General features: G+C 38.4%; 1 long non-coding RNA gene across 2 annotated transcripts; it reads right to left on the bottom strand.

The window, feature by feature from the left end:
- Positions 1-1,088: 1,088 nt before the first annotated feature.
- LOC107780857 (uncharacterized) lies at positions 1,089-17,978 on the bottom strand. Of its 2 annotated transcripts, XR_012701828.1 has the most exons (4): positions 16,309-17,978; positions 15,695-15,861; positions 1,436-9,288; positions 1,089-1,365 (listed from the first exon to the last, which is right to left on the bottom strand). It is a non-coding gene; the product is annotated as an uncharacterized LOC107780857 (long non-coding RNA). The 2 variants fall into 2 exon arrangements; XR_001646908.2 differs by having other exon boundaries at positions 1,089-9,288; positions 16,309-17,893.
- Positions 17,979-18,534: the final 556 nt, after the last annotated feature.

Raw genomic sequence — 18,534 nt, 5'->3', positions numbered from 1 at the left:
TGCATGACGGGCTAACTTACTGAACCTGATAGCATATTCTGACACTGTCATAGTGCCCTGATACAACCGTTCAAACTCTGTGCGCCACGCATCTCGGAGAGTTTGGGGAACAAACTCTTTCAAGAACATTTTCGAAAATTGAGCCCAAGTTGGTGGTTTTGCATCGACTGGTCTACCTTCTTCATAGATTTGCCACCACTGATACGCTGCGCTTGATAGTTGAAATGTAGTAAAGTCAACTCCGCTCACTTTCACAATACCCATTGTGCGGAGAATACGGTGACAATGTTTTAGAAATTCTTGTGCATCCTTTGTAGTTGTGCCACTGAAAGTGGGTGTACTATACCTTTTAAACCTCTCGAGTCTCTTTTGTTCTTCTTCTAATGCATATGGCCTAACCTCAGGCCGAACCGAAATAACAGGTTATACCGGTACTATACCCGAAACCTGACCAATGTGAACCTGCTCCTCTGGAGTCGTGGTAGGAGTCTGAGCTACTCCCCCAATCTGCTAATTATTTGGTGCAACAGAGATCAATCCCGCTTGAGTTAATGTACCAAACATACTCAGGAAATGTGCTAAAGTCTCCTGAAGTCCGGGGATAACAACAGGTGTTTCTGGTACCTGTCCCCCAACTCGAGCTACTAGCGGCTTCTCAACTGTTGTTCTGATAGGTGCTCTAGTCGCGGCACGTGCCCTTCCTCGACCTCTACCTCGACCTCTACCTCGGCCCCGGCCTCTTACAGCCCTAGCAGTATGTGCGGATACATGCTCAGCTAACCCGGTAGCACGTGTCCTCACCATATGTGAGAGAATAGAGATACAAATGCTCAAATTTCGAATTCAACAAATTCCGCACAACATGAATGAAAGAAGTGGAAATTTCCTAACAGTTCTGTAGCCTCTCGTAGATTAGTACAGATGTCTCCGTACCGATACGCAAGACTCTACTAGACTCGTTCGTGACTCGTAGAACCTATGAACCTAGAGCTCTGATACCAACTTGTCACGACACAAAATTCCACCACAGGCGTCCTGATGTCACTTAATCTCTAAGACTAAGTAAGCCGATTTCCATTACATTTCAAGCCATTTTTTAAAATTTTTTTTATAAGTAATCAAAACTAACAACGGAAACAAATATGAATACAACAACCAACCAAGACTGGTAATACTCAGTTACGAACTCTAACTAAATACATGGAATGATCTCAAAGATCAAATACTCAATACTGTTTAAATAATAATTAATAGTACAATAAAATAAAAAGATTTCAAGGGACTGCGACGACCAAGCAGTTCTATCTTGAATACTTGCGATCACACTTTAACTCTGTCCGAGTCCAATAGCTCCAATACATGGCTCTGCACAAAAATATGCAGAAGTGTTATATTAGGACACAACGGTCGGTACCCAATAAGTATCAAGACTAACCTCAGTGGAGTAGAGACGAGGTACAGTCAAGACACCCACTAGTATAATTACCTGTGCAATATAGTATACAAAATAATAGAAAACAAATAATAATAAGGGCAATACAAATCAACCCGTGATATACCCGGCATGGCAAGAAGAACACTATTAATATCACTCAACAAATAACCAAGTTCTTCAAATAAATATCTTTCACATATAATTCTTCCAAATAACTCTATTTTAAATATAATTTTCTCAAATAAATATCCTTCAAATATAATTCTTTCAACAAATCTTTTTCAAATATAATTTCCACAATAAATATGTTTCACATACAATTCCTTCAAATACTACTTTTTGCATAAAAGTCCTTCCAAATAAATATTTTAAATATAATTCTTTCAATTAAAAGTCACCACGTGACACCTCATTTCATAATCATAAAAATACGGGTCTCAGCCCTTTTCATATTTTCACGGCACTTCGTGCCCATAATTTAATCATCATATTTTCCCGGCACTTCGTGCTCATTTTTCATATCATATCTGCACGGATAGTTCACATGCCAATAATAAAACCATCATATTTTTTCCGACACTTCGTGCCCACATTACATATCTCAACTGCGCGGACAATTCACATGCCACCTTTATGCCCTCAAATTACTAACTCAAATAACACAACAATTTACACGGAATATTATCACGGCAACATACAAAATCAATTCATATCACGATTTGCCCAATGGCCATAACCAATTCCAAAGATATAACAAAATTAATTAATTTCACAACAAATAACCCAAGGATCCACACAATGTGTATAAAATCTCAAAAACAATCAACAGAGATAGCAATTAATCAGCATAGGGCAACGCCTTTATTAATCCAAATTTTGCTAATTAACACTTCTCCTTAAGCTTGTTTAATTAATTATTTGCATAGAAAAAATTCATAATGAAATTAAATTCTAAGAAATATCAAACCATCGAACTCACGGAATTCACATAAATATACAAGTAATAATTACATCGAATTGTCATATAAAAAGAAGTTCAATAAATGTGATTCGAGGCATGGAAATTAGATGATTAAATATATGCCAACAATTATCCAATTTACTACACAATATGCCTAAGACTTTAACTCAATAAATTTTTGCACATATAAGCCCGGGTACGTACTCGTCACCTCGCGTACACGGCTTTTCACATTTCACAAATGGCACATAAGACTCGATGCCTAAGGGGTAATTCCCCCACTCACGGTTAGGCAAGACACTTACCTTTTTGAAGTTATGTCGATATTCCAAAAATTGCCTTCTTGCTTGAATTGTCCTTCGGACTGCTCAAATCTATCCAAATTAATTGTACAACTTCATTAATATTCATCGAAAACAATTCCAGATACTAAAACGTCGACTTATAAATTTATTCCAAAAGGTTAACAAAAGTCAACGCGGGGCCCGCCTATCGGAACCCGGCATAATTTTTACGAAATCTGAACACCCATTCCGATTCGAGTTCAATCATACCAATTTTATCGAATTCCAATAACAACTCGACCTCTAAATCTTAAATTAAACCAAGAGGGTTTTCACAATTTTTCCAACTTAATTCACCGATTAAATGTTAAAAACAACTATGGATTCGGATAATTTAACCAATATTGAGTTAAGAACACTTACCCCATTGTTTCTTCTGATAATCTCCCAAATATCGCCTCTTCCCGAGCTCCAAATCGGTAAAAATGGAAAATGGGACAGAACTTAAACTCTCTGCCAACTGATTTCTTCTACGCGATCGCGAACTTCCTCACGTGATCGCGAAGCACAATTTCAACACTGCCAAAATTAACTCTACGCGATCGCGGAAAATCTCACACGATTGCGAAGCACTAACTCCGCAAACCTATGCGATCGCGAAGCATTAAGCGCGCATAACCCAGCTCCTCCCTCCGTTCCTCTTCGCAAATGCGGCCTTAGCCACGCATTCACATAGCACAGCGTTCGCATAGCACAGCTCGCTCAAACCTACGCGATCGTGGACGTTCCCATGCGATCGCATAGAACAGATTTCCAGCTGCCCAATTAAGCCTATGCAATCGCAACCCCATTTACGCGATCGCATAGAACAAATTCGCCTCTGCCCAAATTTCCTACGCGATCGCAGACGGACTTAAGCAATAGCATATAAGGAAATCATAAGAAAATACCAGCAGCTATCAGCAATCTCCCAAAAGTCAAAAATGATCCGTTAGCCATCCGATACTCACCCGAGCCCCTCAGGACCTCAACCAAATATTATGACAAGTCCTAAAACATCATACGAGCTTAGTCGAACCCTCAAATCACCTTAAATAACACTAAAACCATGAATCATACCCCAATTCAAGCCTAATGAACTTTGAAACTTTCAAATTCTACAAATAACGCCAAAACCTATCAAGTCACATCTGATTGACCTCAAATTTTGCACACAAGTAATAAATGGTGTAATGGAGCTATTCCAATTTCCGGAATCGAAATCCGACCTTGTTATCAAAAATTCAACCTTCGGTCGGACTTTCCAAAAATCTTCTATTTTTTAACTTTCGCCAAAATGCGTCGAATTGTCCTACGGACTTCCAAATCCAAATCCGAACATACGCCTAAATCTGAAATCATCATACAAAACTATTTCCATCATCTAAATTCTACTCCGGGGTCGTTTGCTCAAAACTCAACTCTCCGGTCAACTCTTTTCATTTAAGCTTCTAAATAAGAATTGTTCTTTTAATTAAATTTCGAATACTCCAAAAATCAAAATCGACCACACCCGCGGGTCATAATACATATTACGAAGTTGCTCGGGACCTTAAGTCGCTGAACGGGGCGTTAATTCTTAAAATGACAAGTCGGGTCATTACAGAGGGGTGGAGAATACGAATCTTCGTTTACAAAATATGTTCGGAATGTGGAATTATCCATCAAATTACTGCCCTCTACACACCTCAATCTAATGGAATTGTGGAAAGAAAAAAGCAAACATTAAAGGAAATGATGAATTCTTTATTAATAAGTTCCGGCTTACCGCATAGTTTGAGGGGGGAGGGAAGCTATCCTTACAGCTAACCGAATACTCAATAGAGTACCCCACAATAAAACACAATCTATTCCATATGAAAAATGGAAAGAAAGAAACCCCAACTTGCAATATTTCAAAGTGTGTGGGTCTTTAGCAAAGGTACAGGTATCTTTACCCAAACAGGTAAAAATGGACCAAAAACTGTGGATTGTGTTTTTATTGGATACGCTACAAACAGTAAAGTATGTCGGTTTTTGGTTCATAAATCTGATAATCCCGAAATTCATGTTAATATAGTATTTGAATCGGATAATGTCGAATGCTTAGAAAAGACCTATCCGTATAAAATTGAATGTGAGTCGTCAAGTGAAAGACCTAAACGACCACGGGAAGAACTAAAGGAAAATACTCCAAGTGAAGAAGATCAAAGGCGTAGGAAATGTCGAAGAATATCTACTTCCTTTGGACCATATTTTGTGACATTCTTGCTTGAAAGTGAGCCTCAAACTTTCAAAGCAACTATGTTATCTTCTGATTCAATATTTTGAAAAGAGGAAGTCAATAGTAGGATTCAATTAATTTTGGATAATAATACATGGGAATTGGTTGATCTTCCTCCATGAAATAAGACTTTAGGTTCGAAATAGATCTTTAAGAGGAAAATAAAAGTTTATGGCACTATTGACAAATATAAGGCAAGACTTGTTGTCAAAGGTTATAAACAAAAGGAAGGCCTAGATTACTTTGATACTTACTCGCCAGTAACAAGCAAAACATCTATTAGGGTGTTAGTGGCACTGGCGGTCGTGTATGGTCTTGAAATCCATCAAATGGATGTTAAAACAGCTTTCTTAAATGGAGAATCGGAGGAAAAAACTTATATGGAATAACCTGAGGGTTTTGTTGTTCCTGGTAAAGAAAAGAAAGTGTGAAAACTTGTTAAGTCATTTTATGGACTTAAACAAGTGCCCAAACAATGGCATGCTAAATTTGACCAAACAATGTTAGCAAATGCTTTTAAAATCAACGAATGTGATAAATGTGTGTTACATTAAAAATACTCCAGGTCATGAAGTCATTGTTTGTTTATATGTTGATGACGTGTTGATATGAGCAAAAATATGGAAGATATAAATGCTATTAAGCGCATGTTAGCTAGCAAATTAGACATGAAAGACTTAGAAGTTGCTGATGTGATCTTAGGAATCAGAATTTACAAGACTCCGCAAGGTCTAGCATTATCACAGTCTCACTACATTGAAAAAGTATTTGACAAATTCAAGTATTTGGATTTCAAGATTGCCAAGACTCCAATTGACGTGAGTTATGCACTTCAAAATAATGAAGGTGAGAGTGACTCACAACTGGACTATGTAAGAGTATTGGGAAGTTTGATATATCATGAATTGTACGCGACTAGATATAGCATGTGCTATTAGCAAACTGAGTCGGTTCACAACTAATCCCAATCAAATACATTGGATGCGAATGAAACGAGTTTTGGGGTATCTGAAACATACCTAAGACTATGCTCTGCATTATAACAAATATCCCTCCGTGATTGAGGGTCATAGTGATGCAAATTGGATCACCGGATCATCTGAAGTTAAATCCACGAGTGGATATATTTTCACAATTGGGGGTGGAGTAGTGTCTTGGAAATCATCCAGACAAACATGCATCAACAGTTCTACAATTGAATATGAATTTATAGCTTTAGACAAGGCCGGTGAAGAAGTTGAATGGATCTGGAATTTCTTGGAAGATATTCTATTTTGGCCCAAACCTTTGGCACCTATATGTATACATTGTGATAACGAAAAGTCTCGTCACCCACGAGTGAGACACAATACCGTTAGACAACTAGTCTCTAGTGGTGTTATAACAATTGACTACGTGAAGTCAAGAGATAACGTGTCGGATCCACTTACAAAAGGCCTATCTAGAGAGGAGGATGAAAGATCATCGAAGGGAATGTGATTAAGGCCTAGGACAAGTCATCATGGCAGTAACTCTACCTACCAGACTGGAGAACCCAAGAGTTAGGTTCAGAGAGATCAAACAAAGTTATGACTGAAGGTTCAACATTGTCAAATAACTCAACCCATTCTCGTGATGATGACAATGTTCAGAAATCAAGGTAAATCATTAACGCTTTTTGATGAGTCAATAAAGCTTAAAGGTTTTTAATGATTTGCTAAAACTGGCAGAAAATGACCAGATAGTGTGTCTATAGGATTATATGTTTAGAAATCACCTATGTGAGTGTGAAGTGTAAGTCGCTTCAAGGGGAATGAAAGCAAAGGTTTATTCTCTAAGCACTCATAAAATCAGACGGTGTTCATAGATGAAACGAACATAACACTGAGAACCATAGATGATTAAGGGTTGATTGTATGACTTATATTGTTTAGGTATACACCAAAGCTCGACGGTTCAAAGATATCAAATCTACCGATTGACCGAGTATATCCGATATAAGTTCATTAAAGGAAAGTTCAAAGGGAAACATACTTATCGAGATGCAATTAATCCTTGCTTGTAAATCACACACTCATTTGTATATTCCTTTGTCTTATAGCCATTCCCCATTCATGTGGGGGATTGTTGTGATTAAAAGATTGGTGAATGGGAAATGGATGGAAGAAATGTGAAGGGAAAGTGAGCTCCCTTCATTGGTGGTGGAAAGAAAAGGGAATGTGCTTATATTGAGAAAGCACTTCCCTTGGTATTAAATGGGTTGGAAAGAAGGTAAACCTCGCTCCTCGCCGTCGTCGCTCGCTCGGCTTCGTCTTCGGATTCGGTCAAAGATCGATTGGTTGATTAATCTTTTTGGACAAAATTTCCTTTAATTAATTAATGAAAAGTCAACCCGGAATAACCCAGGACCCGCGACGCGACCCGATCCATTTTTTTCCGAATTATTTTAAATTATTTTCCCGAAATATTTTAAACGGGAATCGTTCCCGCCTATTCCAATCGCCATGGCTGTTTCTGAAAGGTTGCAAACTTTTCAGAAACAATGCCAAAAAATAGTTATAAATATGCCTTGATCCCAGAATCTTTCCTTACAAAATTTTCTGAACTTTTTCTCCTTCTTCTGCGCAATTAAATTCCGGTGTGATTTACAGTCATTAAGTGGTTCGCTGTTCACCAGCGTTTTTGGTACCGATATACTGGTAAGTTAAATCATTCTATTGTGGGAGGATAATATTCCAACACCTCGGGTACTTGAGGGGAATAATTTCCTTAATAAACCTTTTCTTGAATAGCCTAATGCTTCATGACATGGATTCCTGTTGATGCTTGTCATGGTTCTTTTATGATGTACTCCTTATTCCCTAAGCCAGTCAATAGATAGTAATTTTCTGATCATCAACCAGCTCCCTCAAATTTGTCAAGATCTTTTTTTTACTATCACATTACCTCATCTCAATGTGCGTTCTCCTATTAAAAGTTTGGTTGTATGCACTACAATATCAATCCCCAAATAACAGACGATCTCAACCAGTTACAAAGTGAAAAGACGTATTCAGTACCGGATAGTTCTTACTATAATACCAGAAAAGATACATACTAAGGAAATGTACGTACCAGTACTCTGCATCTATGATTGAATATAAAATGTCGACTGAAATAATATTTGTATGGCAATTAGGGTCCATCACTTTCTACAGACGTCATTGTCACTACTATCTATAAGGTGCATGAGAAATTGCAAAGAAAAAAATAAGCAACCAGCAGAAGCTTTCCACAAGAAACCATCATTTATTTTCCTTGAATCATGACTCTGTAATTTCTAGGAAATGAATAACAAGGGAGCGCATAACTAAATGATAAATCATCTTAAAGAAGAAAAAAAAAATTGATAGTTTTTTGTGCAAAAAGTGCTCAACTTACTTGTCTGCTGTAAATTCAGAATTAAAATTGAGATGGAAAAAGTTAGCATTCAATATGTTAATATTTGAACCTGTAGTTACTTCAGTTCAAATAGTATATTATTATCATATAAAAAAGATAAAATGAATAAATACATTCAATGAACATTAACATAGATCAAAAAGATTGTTTTGATCTGCACAAATTAATAAATGTATGTTAGTCCTTGCCTTAGAAATGCATTTGTTTTCGCTTTCTCTTCTGCTAGTCCAAATGTTGCATTCATTATCACGGACATATTCTATTTGTCTAAAGAGAAAGCTTAGATATTTTTCTCTTTTTCTGCATTCATACACCTTACTTATTCAAACTCCCTAAACATCTTATGCATAGTATTAATCTTTGAACATATCTAATGATTTAACTAACTTTAAGGGATTGTAGACAAAGCACATGTGCTATCTAATTACACATCAGAGAGCATTATAATATGCTATTTTTTTAAAAGAAATGAGCAGATACTATCGTGTATCACCTTTTGAATTTCAAGTGAATAAGGAATTAATATAGATATCTAGCAAAAACTAACCAATTAAACTTTATGCCTAGCACCATCATTTCTCAGAATTCCAGTTTCATCTATAGCGACATTTGGGGTAAGTCCGGAAATGAAGCACATATCAATTGGGAAAGTAAGTCCCAGTTTCCAAATAAAAGATGGTCAATGACATGAAATAGAGCGTTTACTTATTGGTAGCTGCATAAAAAATTAGAAGAAAACTTATATACCTGCGACTCTTTATTAATTTGGTGCTAATCAATTAACTCCAACTCACACCAATCACCACTGGTCCATGAAGTGTCTCGTCTCCACCAAAGAAAGGCTGGAGTGGTTGTGAATTAAAAGATTTCATCAAGCGGACAATACCTGTTATATCAAGCTTTCCGTTCATAATGCATCTAAAGCGAAGTAAAATTGAAAGCATTATCGGATTATGGACATATCTACAAAGTCGGATCATCAAAATGCTTATATCTGAAGAAGCTGAGAGAATATATTTGAGGTGTTAGAAGCTTAGAGGTGGATTGAAGAGAAGTGTGGACCGCACACAATTTGTGCGGCCGCAAAATATGGTCGCATTGACAAGAATTCAAAAAGTTCGGAGAGTGTGCAAAACGACCAAGATTGAAGCCTTGCCTCTAGTGCGGACCGCACATGGAATTGTGCGGCCGCAGAAGCTGAAGTGCAGTCGCAGATCAAATTGTGCGACTGTAGAATCTCTCAACCTGCACATTCAAGCAAAGTGCGGGCCGCACATGGAATTGTGCGGCCGCAAAACCTCTCGAATGACATTTTTGTCAGCGAATTTTGGACTATTATAAATAGACGAAAATCACTTTTTTAGGTTAAGTTTTGTAGTTTTTTTGAGCTGTGGCCATTGTAGTTTACCATTTTGGAAAATTTGTGAAGACAAAAATACCATAGTTTATCATTTTAATTTTATATTATGGCTTTAATTAGTGTTTCTTCTTTATTTTCTCCAATTTCTACTATGAGTAGCTAGACATTTACTAGGGTTGTGACTCAACTCTAGTGTGTAAACCTTATGGGTAATTAATCTAATGCTTGTTTATGATTGGGTATTTGTTATTTAGCCTTGTTCAAGCTTTAATTTTAGAATTAATGGTTGCAAACATTGATTCATGCCTTTTTGGCTTGGTCTTTACTTGAGAAAGAAATAACTAGTTTAGGAAAACTTGGCTAACAAGAAATTGGGTTAGTTAAGCTTTTGATTAGCCTAATTAAAGGGTTTGAACTAGAGATAGGGAAAATCCGACTTGAGCTCATATCAACAATTTGGTTTGATACCCATTTGGGCATGAAAAAATCAAATTAGGCAAAATCACTCTATGACCGAGAGATATTGAGTAGGTAATTTAGAATTGAGAGCTATCATACACTCCAATCACTAAAATAAGTGTTAGCGTAATTAACCCATTAGGTTAACACCTAGGCGAAGGTTACATCTCTAGGTTTTTTACCTATTTGAAAACAACTAAAAATAATTAGTCAATTTCTAGTTTCATTTCTCTAATTAATCATTGATAGTGTAGTTTATAAAAGTAAATTGCAAAACCAGCTTGATTGTTAGTGTATTTAGGCTATTTTTTCTACACATATCAAGTGTACACTTTAACACTCATTCTTAATTTCCTGAGGAAATCGACTTCGACTCATAATTGGGTACTATTCTTCCAACGACCTCTTCCACTCAACAATGAATGTGGATTGAGAGTGGATCACAAGTAACACGTACGAAAGAGGTGAAAAGAAAAAGCAAATAGAAAATCTAACCAAAAGATAAAAGTGAGACGAAGTAATAATGAAAAGACCCGAAACAGAGCCGAAGTAAAGCACACAAAAGGCGACTGTTGAGTACACACCAGCTATTTGCAAACGGTGTTAAGTGTAGCCTACTTGAGGAGAAATTTACCATCTTTTAGATGAAGAGATTCAACCAAGAAAGAGTAGAAGACATCAAAATAGAAATGAAAATGGATGACAACTATCTCACACAAATAACAAAAAGGGCTAGCACATGTTGTTAAAATGAGAAAAAAGTAAGGACTCTAGTTAAAGAGTATAACAACAACAACCCAGTAAAATTTCACAAGTGGGATCTGAGGAGGGTAGTGTGTACGCAGACCTTACCCCTACCCAGAGGGGGTAGAGAGACTGTTTTCGGTAAACCCTCAACTCAAGAAGACGAAAGGAGAGACTATATATCAGTAATCAATAGAAAATGATAGAAATAATAACAGCAACATAACAACCAGAAAATAGATGCAAAACATTAACAATAATCAGTAGATAAGGTCCGGTACAAAGAAAAACTACAGAATAGTGCGAACACAACATGAACCACTAGCAGTATAAGAAAAAACCCGATTAGACTAGCCTCACACATGTACAAAGTAGAACAATGCTCAACTACCTTCTAACTTACAATCCTAATGCTCGAACTCCACACCTTCCTATCAAGGGCCATGTCCTCGAAAATCTAAAGTCACACCATGTCCTGTCTAATCTTCCCTCCCCAATACTTTTTAGGCCTCCCTCTATCTCTTCTCGTACCCGCCAAAACCAACCACTCACACCTTCTTACCAGGGCATCTGGGCTTCTCTTCCGTACGTGCCCGAACCATCTGAGCCTCGCTTCCCGCATCTCGTCATCCATAGGAGTTATGCCCACCTTCTCCCGAATATCTTCATTCCTAATCTTATCCATCCTAGTGTGCCTGCACATCCACCTCAATATCCTCATTTATGCTACCTTCATCTTCTGGATATGAGAGTTCTTGACCGGCCAACACTTTGCCCCATACAACATGGCTGGTCTAACCACCGCTCTGTAAAGCTTACTTTTGAGTGACAGAGGCACTTTCCTATCATACAGTACTCCAGATGCTAGTCTCTATTTCATCCACCCACGCCTATGCGGTGTGTAGCATCCTCGTCAATCTTCCCATCCCCCTGGATAGCCGACCCAAGGTACTTGAATCTGCCTCACTTGGGGATGACCTCTGATTCAAGCCTCACTTTCGCGCCCGCTTAACTCGGCTCTGCGCCGAACTTGTACTCCAGGTGTTCCGTCTTAGTCCTACTAAACTTGAAACCCTTAGACTCAAAGATATGTCTCCAAACCTCCAACTTCTCATTAACTCCGTCTCACGTCTCATCAATCAAAACTATGTCATCAGTGAATAACATATACCATAGCACCTCCCCTTGAATATGGCGTATCAGTGAGTCCATAACCAAGGCAAATAGGAACGGGCTGAGCGCAGATCCTTGATGTAATCCCATAACAACCGAAAAATGCTCCGAGTCATCTCCCACTATCCTAACCCGATTCTTAGCTCTATTATACATGTATTTAATCGCCCTAATGTAGGCAACCAACACCCCTTTAACCTCCAAGCATCTCCAAAGAACCTCTCTAGGGACCTTGTCATACACTTTCTCTAGTTCAATAAATACATTGTGCAAATCCTTCTTCTTATCCCTGTACTGCTCCACCAACCTCCTAATAAGGTGGATATCTTCTGTAGTTGAACGACCTGGCATGAACCCGAACTGGTTGTCGGATATAGATACCGTCCTCTACACCCTCACTTCTACTATTCTCTCCGAGACTTTCATAGTATGACTTAGTAACTTGATACCCATACAGTTGTTACAACTCTTAATATCACATTTGTTCTTATATAACGGAATCACCGTGCTCCACCTCCACTCATCGGGCATCCTCTTCATCCTGAAAATAATATTAAACAACCCAGACAGCCACTCCAAGCCTGCTCTACCCACACACCTCCAAAATGCTCCCGGAATTTCGTCTGGTCCGGTTGCTCTACCCCTCCTCATCTTACGCATAGCCCTCACGACCTCCCCGAGCTTACAGCGTCTGCAGTACCTAAAGTCTCGGTGACTCTCAGAGTGCCTAATTTACCTAGCACAATGTCTTGATCCCCCTCTTCATTCAAAAGTATATGAAAGTAAGTATGTCAACTCCTCTCTCATCAATACTATGATGGCCTCGTCTTTGATACACCTCACTTGGTCCAGATCCCGAGCCTTCCTCTCGTTTGCCTTGGACAATCAGAATAACTTTTTCTCATTGCCTTTCTCCCCCAGTTCCTCGTACAGACGACCAAACGCCACAGTCTTAGCCTCCATGACTGCCAGCTTCGCCTCCTTCCTAGCTTCCTTATACTACTTTTTGTTCTCTTTCCTCTCCTCATCGCTTGTGCTACCTACTAACTTCAGATTTTCCACCTTCTTTGCTTCCACTTTACCTTGGACCACTTCATTCTACCATCAGTCGCCTTTGTGCCGGCCGGAGTATCCCTTCGAGACCCTTAACACCACTCTTGTCCCCTTCCTTATAAAGCTCGCCATCGTTGTCCACATTGTTCCGCACTACTCTTCCAGGCTCCCATATCCGATAACCTCCCCTCCAACTCCTGGCTTTAACATTAGTGAAGGCTCCCCACATGATCCTCGGTTGGCCTCGAATACACCTCTTCTTCTTCTTTATCATGATACTGACGTCCATCACCAAGAGCCTATGTTGCATCACCAGGGTCTCCCACGGTATACCCTTGCAATCCTTGCACATCCCTCTATATCACACCTCCTGAGAAGGAGATAATAAATCTGTGTCTTTGCCACCGCACTTTGGAAAGTAACTAGATGCTCCTCCCTCTTTTGAAAACTAGAGTTCTCAATCACCAACTCAAAAGCTTTAGCGAAATCCAATAGCAAAGTACCTCCTCCGTTCATATCCCCAAAACTAAGCCATCATACACCTCACCAAAGCCGCCAGAAGTCGACCCAATATGACCATTGAAATTCCCTCTTATAAATAACCTCTCAGTAGGCGGAATACCACGCACAATCTCATGCAATCCCTCCCAAAAGCGCCTTTTAACCTCTTCATCCAAGCCCGTTTATGTTGCGTAAGCGCTAACGACATTAATGGTGTGCTCTCCGACCACTAGCTTGATAGTCATTAATCTACCATTCACCCACCTAACCTCTACCACAGACTCTCTAAGATCCCTATCCACCAAAATACTCATTCCATTCTTACCCTTCAAAACTCTAAAGTACCACAGCTTATACTCGTCCGTATCCCTCACCTTCGAACCTACCCACCTAGTCTCCTGGACATACTCTATATTAACCTTCCTCTTCTGGAGAATCTTCGCCAGCTCTATAGACTTACCCGTCAAAGTACCTATGTTCCATGACCCAATGAGTCCGGAACCAAAATGTGGTTCTTTTGGACTCAAAGAACCAAAATGTGTGGAAAAAATGAGCAATGACTATAATATATATATAACGCCCTTTTAAAGGGCGCTATACCTTAACGACCGTTTGCCCGGTTAAGTATAGCGCCCTTTTAAAAGGAGCTATATATATAAAGACCTTTTGAAAGGCACTATATATATATTATGTAGGCCCACCTATAATTCTTCTGAGCTTAACTGATATAACAATAATTCAACTGGGTATAGCGCCCATATTTAAGGCGTTATACCTCAAATAATTGTACCCCCGGACTAGTTTTTGGCTTATTTAAAGAGGTCATGGATTTTGTAAAAATTCATTCATAAACATTCTCAAGTCTTCTGAAATATTTCCTTGTTAAGTTATTTTGCATTTTGTCATAATGTCTGAAGAGCGAAGAATAAGGGTTTCATTATATTAGGGGGTGAGGTCGTGGTGGCGAATAACTCTGTGAGCTATAGTTTATCTCCACAGTGTCATGTTAAGTTTTCACTTACAATGGAGTACGATATATTGGTATCGTTGTTATGTAAAAAAATGAGTGTGAGCAAACGTTCAGTGAATATTAAAGTAACCGAAAGATATCTGTATTTTATCATTCCGTAAGGGGTTGCTTGTTATGCTGAGTTTAACATCGAAGACGATGAAACTCTGAGAAATTTTTTGAGGACTCCGGATGAATACCGAAAATTTCTTGTGATAAAAATATTGGAAATGTACGTCAAGACTGAAGACATTCGCAATAATGAGGTTGCGCAAAGTAGGGATATCCCTCATTCATCGGGTAGTTATTTTGGAACAGTTTTAGTCGAACAAGTTCCGGCTGAAAGAGTTTGGCCTGATCTAAACTTATCTCCACAGGAGAATGAGGAGCGAGAAAATAATTTCTCTCCTGGTGGGGAAAGGGAAGGGACAACTTTTTATATAGGTATAATGCCTTTTATTAAGACGCTATAGTACAACGTCTTAATAAAGGGCGCTAAACCTTCCCGCTCTTCTGACGTTCACATATAGCGCCTTTTAAAAGGGCGCTATACTTAACTGGCAAACGGTCGTTAAGGTATATCGCCCTTTAAAAGGGCGTTATATATATTATGGTTACTGCTTATTTCTTTCACACATTTTAGTTTTTTGAGTAAAAAAGAATTACATTTTGGTTCCGGACACTACTTCTCAACCTATAGGCTCCCTTGATCCCTTTACTTCCCTTCCCCTCCCCCATCCCACCCCCTGACCCCTGCCCCACCCCCACCCTCCCTGCGCTCCCCGAGAACATGACCTTACTCTACCATCCCATACCACAACCACTATACCTACGGCGGACTAAGGAAACTCACTAACACAAAAATGACAACGAACCAAACTGGAAAAGGACAAGTTGCAACTACAACACGCTACTAATATGACCAAACTAATGTAAAATAAAATGGGAACAACTTAACTAACACAAAGAAGGGAACCGGAAAGCGGGACGTACCAAATCCCGCGAGTAGAACCTGGAAATTCGTCTCGGTGCACACCCGAGGTCACCGACACTGACATGCTTCTTTAAACTCCCACTGGCCTTTACAAACACCATCCAGGGCTGCTCTGGCTGCTCACTCATACGCCTCACGCTCATCGCCAAATGCCATGACTAACAACCTAAAAAATCATAACACACTACTATGAAACCACAGGGGGGTCTATCAACCCGTCATCGCTACACTGGTATTTAATTTTATGGCAGCTCGAACTGCCCAACTAAACAACGAGCAGATCGTCGGCGATTGCAGAAGGGAGGGTCGAGGAAATGAAGAATCAAAAACACAAATAAGGGGGCAAAGGGGGTGGGAGAGTGGGGCGACTTAGACGGAGAGAAAAAAAGAGAGGGACACTAGGTGTCACTGGTAGGGCTGCCTCTTAGGGTTTCCAGAAGCAATGGACACAAGGAGGGGAATGGGAGGAGAGCAGAAGATAGAAGAGAGAAGAAAGGGGAGAGAAGAAAGAGGAAAGAGGAGAGGGGTCGCCGACTAGGAGACGCCAGCGAGGACTGGGGGTGTTAGTGCGAAGAAAGAGAGAGGAGAGAGGAGGGAAGAGGGGGCGGCTTACCTGCGTTTGGTCACCGGCGTTCTCGCATGTGGGTGTTGCTGATCGACGGATAAGAAGTAAGGGGGTCGAGGAGGGAGAGAGAAAAAGGCCCACAGAGTAGTTCCAAAATGCCCATGCCGAACATTCATAATTATAAAATTACCCCTGTCCGTACACCCCAACTCCCATTTTTAAATAATAGTAAAATAACTGGAATGCTAATACATCGCCAACTCTATTTTCTCAATATATTGAGTCCATCAGATTCAATATCAAAAATCATATCTGGAAGCATTTTTGGTTCAACATTATAATTGCAACTTATAGTTTTTTTGGTACACTAGTACCTACAATATCATTGCCTTTTCTTCCGAAACATGTAGGTGAATATTATGTAAGGACTGCAGAGTTTAATATAAGAGGAAAAAGTGTCAAGGAGCTAAGTTGCTTGGATATCTAAAGGTCGGATCCTTTATGTTATAATTTTTAAGATTTGTGGGTACGAATATAGGTGCGGCGATTCATCTAAAAATAATTCAAATATCTAAAAATAGAGTTATAAGAATATGTTTAAATTATGAGACGTTATGTGAAAATATCCGAGAAGGAGACCTATTTGTCCCCCGTTTGTCCATAGATTTTGCCAAAACTATTTGTGGCAAATACCTATTTGTTTATACATTTTATCCATATTTTAAAAAAAATTTAAATCCCAAAACCAACTCAAGAGCTGTTTTTGGCCCAAAATATACCCTTTGATTTTTAAAAAAAAATTCAAAAATGGCCCTAAAGTTTTATATTTTATAAAAAGCTCAATTTCTGTTATTATGACCCAACTAATCCATATTTACCAACTTTTTCCTCATTAAACTTACACAGTTTTGTCCTTCTCTATAAACATAAAAAAACCTTCGCCAAAGTTGTTGAGCCAATCTGTGACAATCCACCGCAAAGATAAAATTTGAAGGTAATTTGCTAAAATATGCTAATTTTGTATAAATTTTCTTTAAATTTGTTTCTCTTGTTTTTTATGAATTTTCTGCATATTTATTTCGCTTGTTTTGTATGAATTTTCTTCAGAGTTGTTGGGTATTTTTGATAATTTCTAAAACTTATGGGTATAAGTCACATTTCATTTTTTTTCAAAAAACAAAGTGAAATATGTTTTAAAAAATTATGTCCAAACAGATTTTCATCTTCAAATCAAATTTCACACAAATCAAATTTTTAAAAACAAATTTGGGAATCTACGGCTAAACGCTAGCAAAAAAAAAGGACTGGCATAGAAATTTCTATATACAAGGTATTTCATTTTCTTCAATTTCACCCTATCTTTGTTTTGATTTTAGAAATCATAGTATCCGTCTCGAATTTTGGTCAAAGTACCTAATATCAGTTGACCAGATCCGGTACAGATTCCACATCGACACCCACACCCACGTCGTGTCGACACGGATACGGTACCGAAATTGAAGAATATTGATCTCAGCCTCAGCGATGATCCTAAAGAGAATACCAAGAAATGGGAAATACCTGTTTATACAAGAGACAATGAAGAATGTTAGTTCTCAGATTGTTGACTGGATTCTTTGAGCATCCTCATTTCATACTTTACACTTTTTCACTCAATTTTTGTTCTTCACTTGTAAATAATTTTTTTTTTTTTTTTGTGAATATCAGAGTTGTTAGGTACTACTTGAGGGAATAGCCTGTTTCTACATGTTGTAAATTTATCATATTAATTTATGTGGAACACTGGAATCTGGTTTGTAGATATGCAAAGTTTCGATTGAGAAATGTTAAAATTTATGGATTAAGTTGATATAAAGAATCTCTTACTACTTTTCAGAACTCCTAAGTTTACAATATCATAGAAATTGCACTAATTAATTGTTATTTCAAGAGGAAAAACTCAAACAGAAAAGTAGGCACACAAAAAAGTAACTCTATTATTCTATGGAATCATATGAAAGTCACTAAAATACTCAAATGTTGAATACTTTATTGAAGTTTCATCTTTGGGAAGTTGGGAAAGAAGGAAGGTTGGAGAAGAAAAGAAGAGATTATTTTTCTACCCTCGGATAAAGTGGGAAAAAAATCCTTTCTGTTTATCATTGTTTGCCTCCCCCTCGAGCCCGGTGTGTACTGTTAGTAGGACTAAAGGGCAGCGTAGCACATGAAGCATCCTATATTTATACAGGGTTCGAGGAATAGTCGTACCCTAAGAGGTATGATATAGGCCGTTTA

The sequence above is a fragment of the Nicotiana tabacum genome, chromosome 18, assembly GCF_000715075.1.
Source record: "Nicotiana tabacum cultivar K326 chromosome 18, ASM71507v2, whole genome shotgun sequence".
Taxonomy (NCBI): Eukaryota; Viridiplantae; Streptophyta; class Magnoliopsida; order Solanales; family Solanaceae; genus Nicotiana; species Nicotiana tabacum.
The sequence above is the reverse complement of the archived record's forward strand: the minus strand, read 5'-3'. Positions and strand labels throughout refer to the sequence as shown.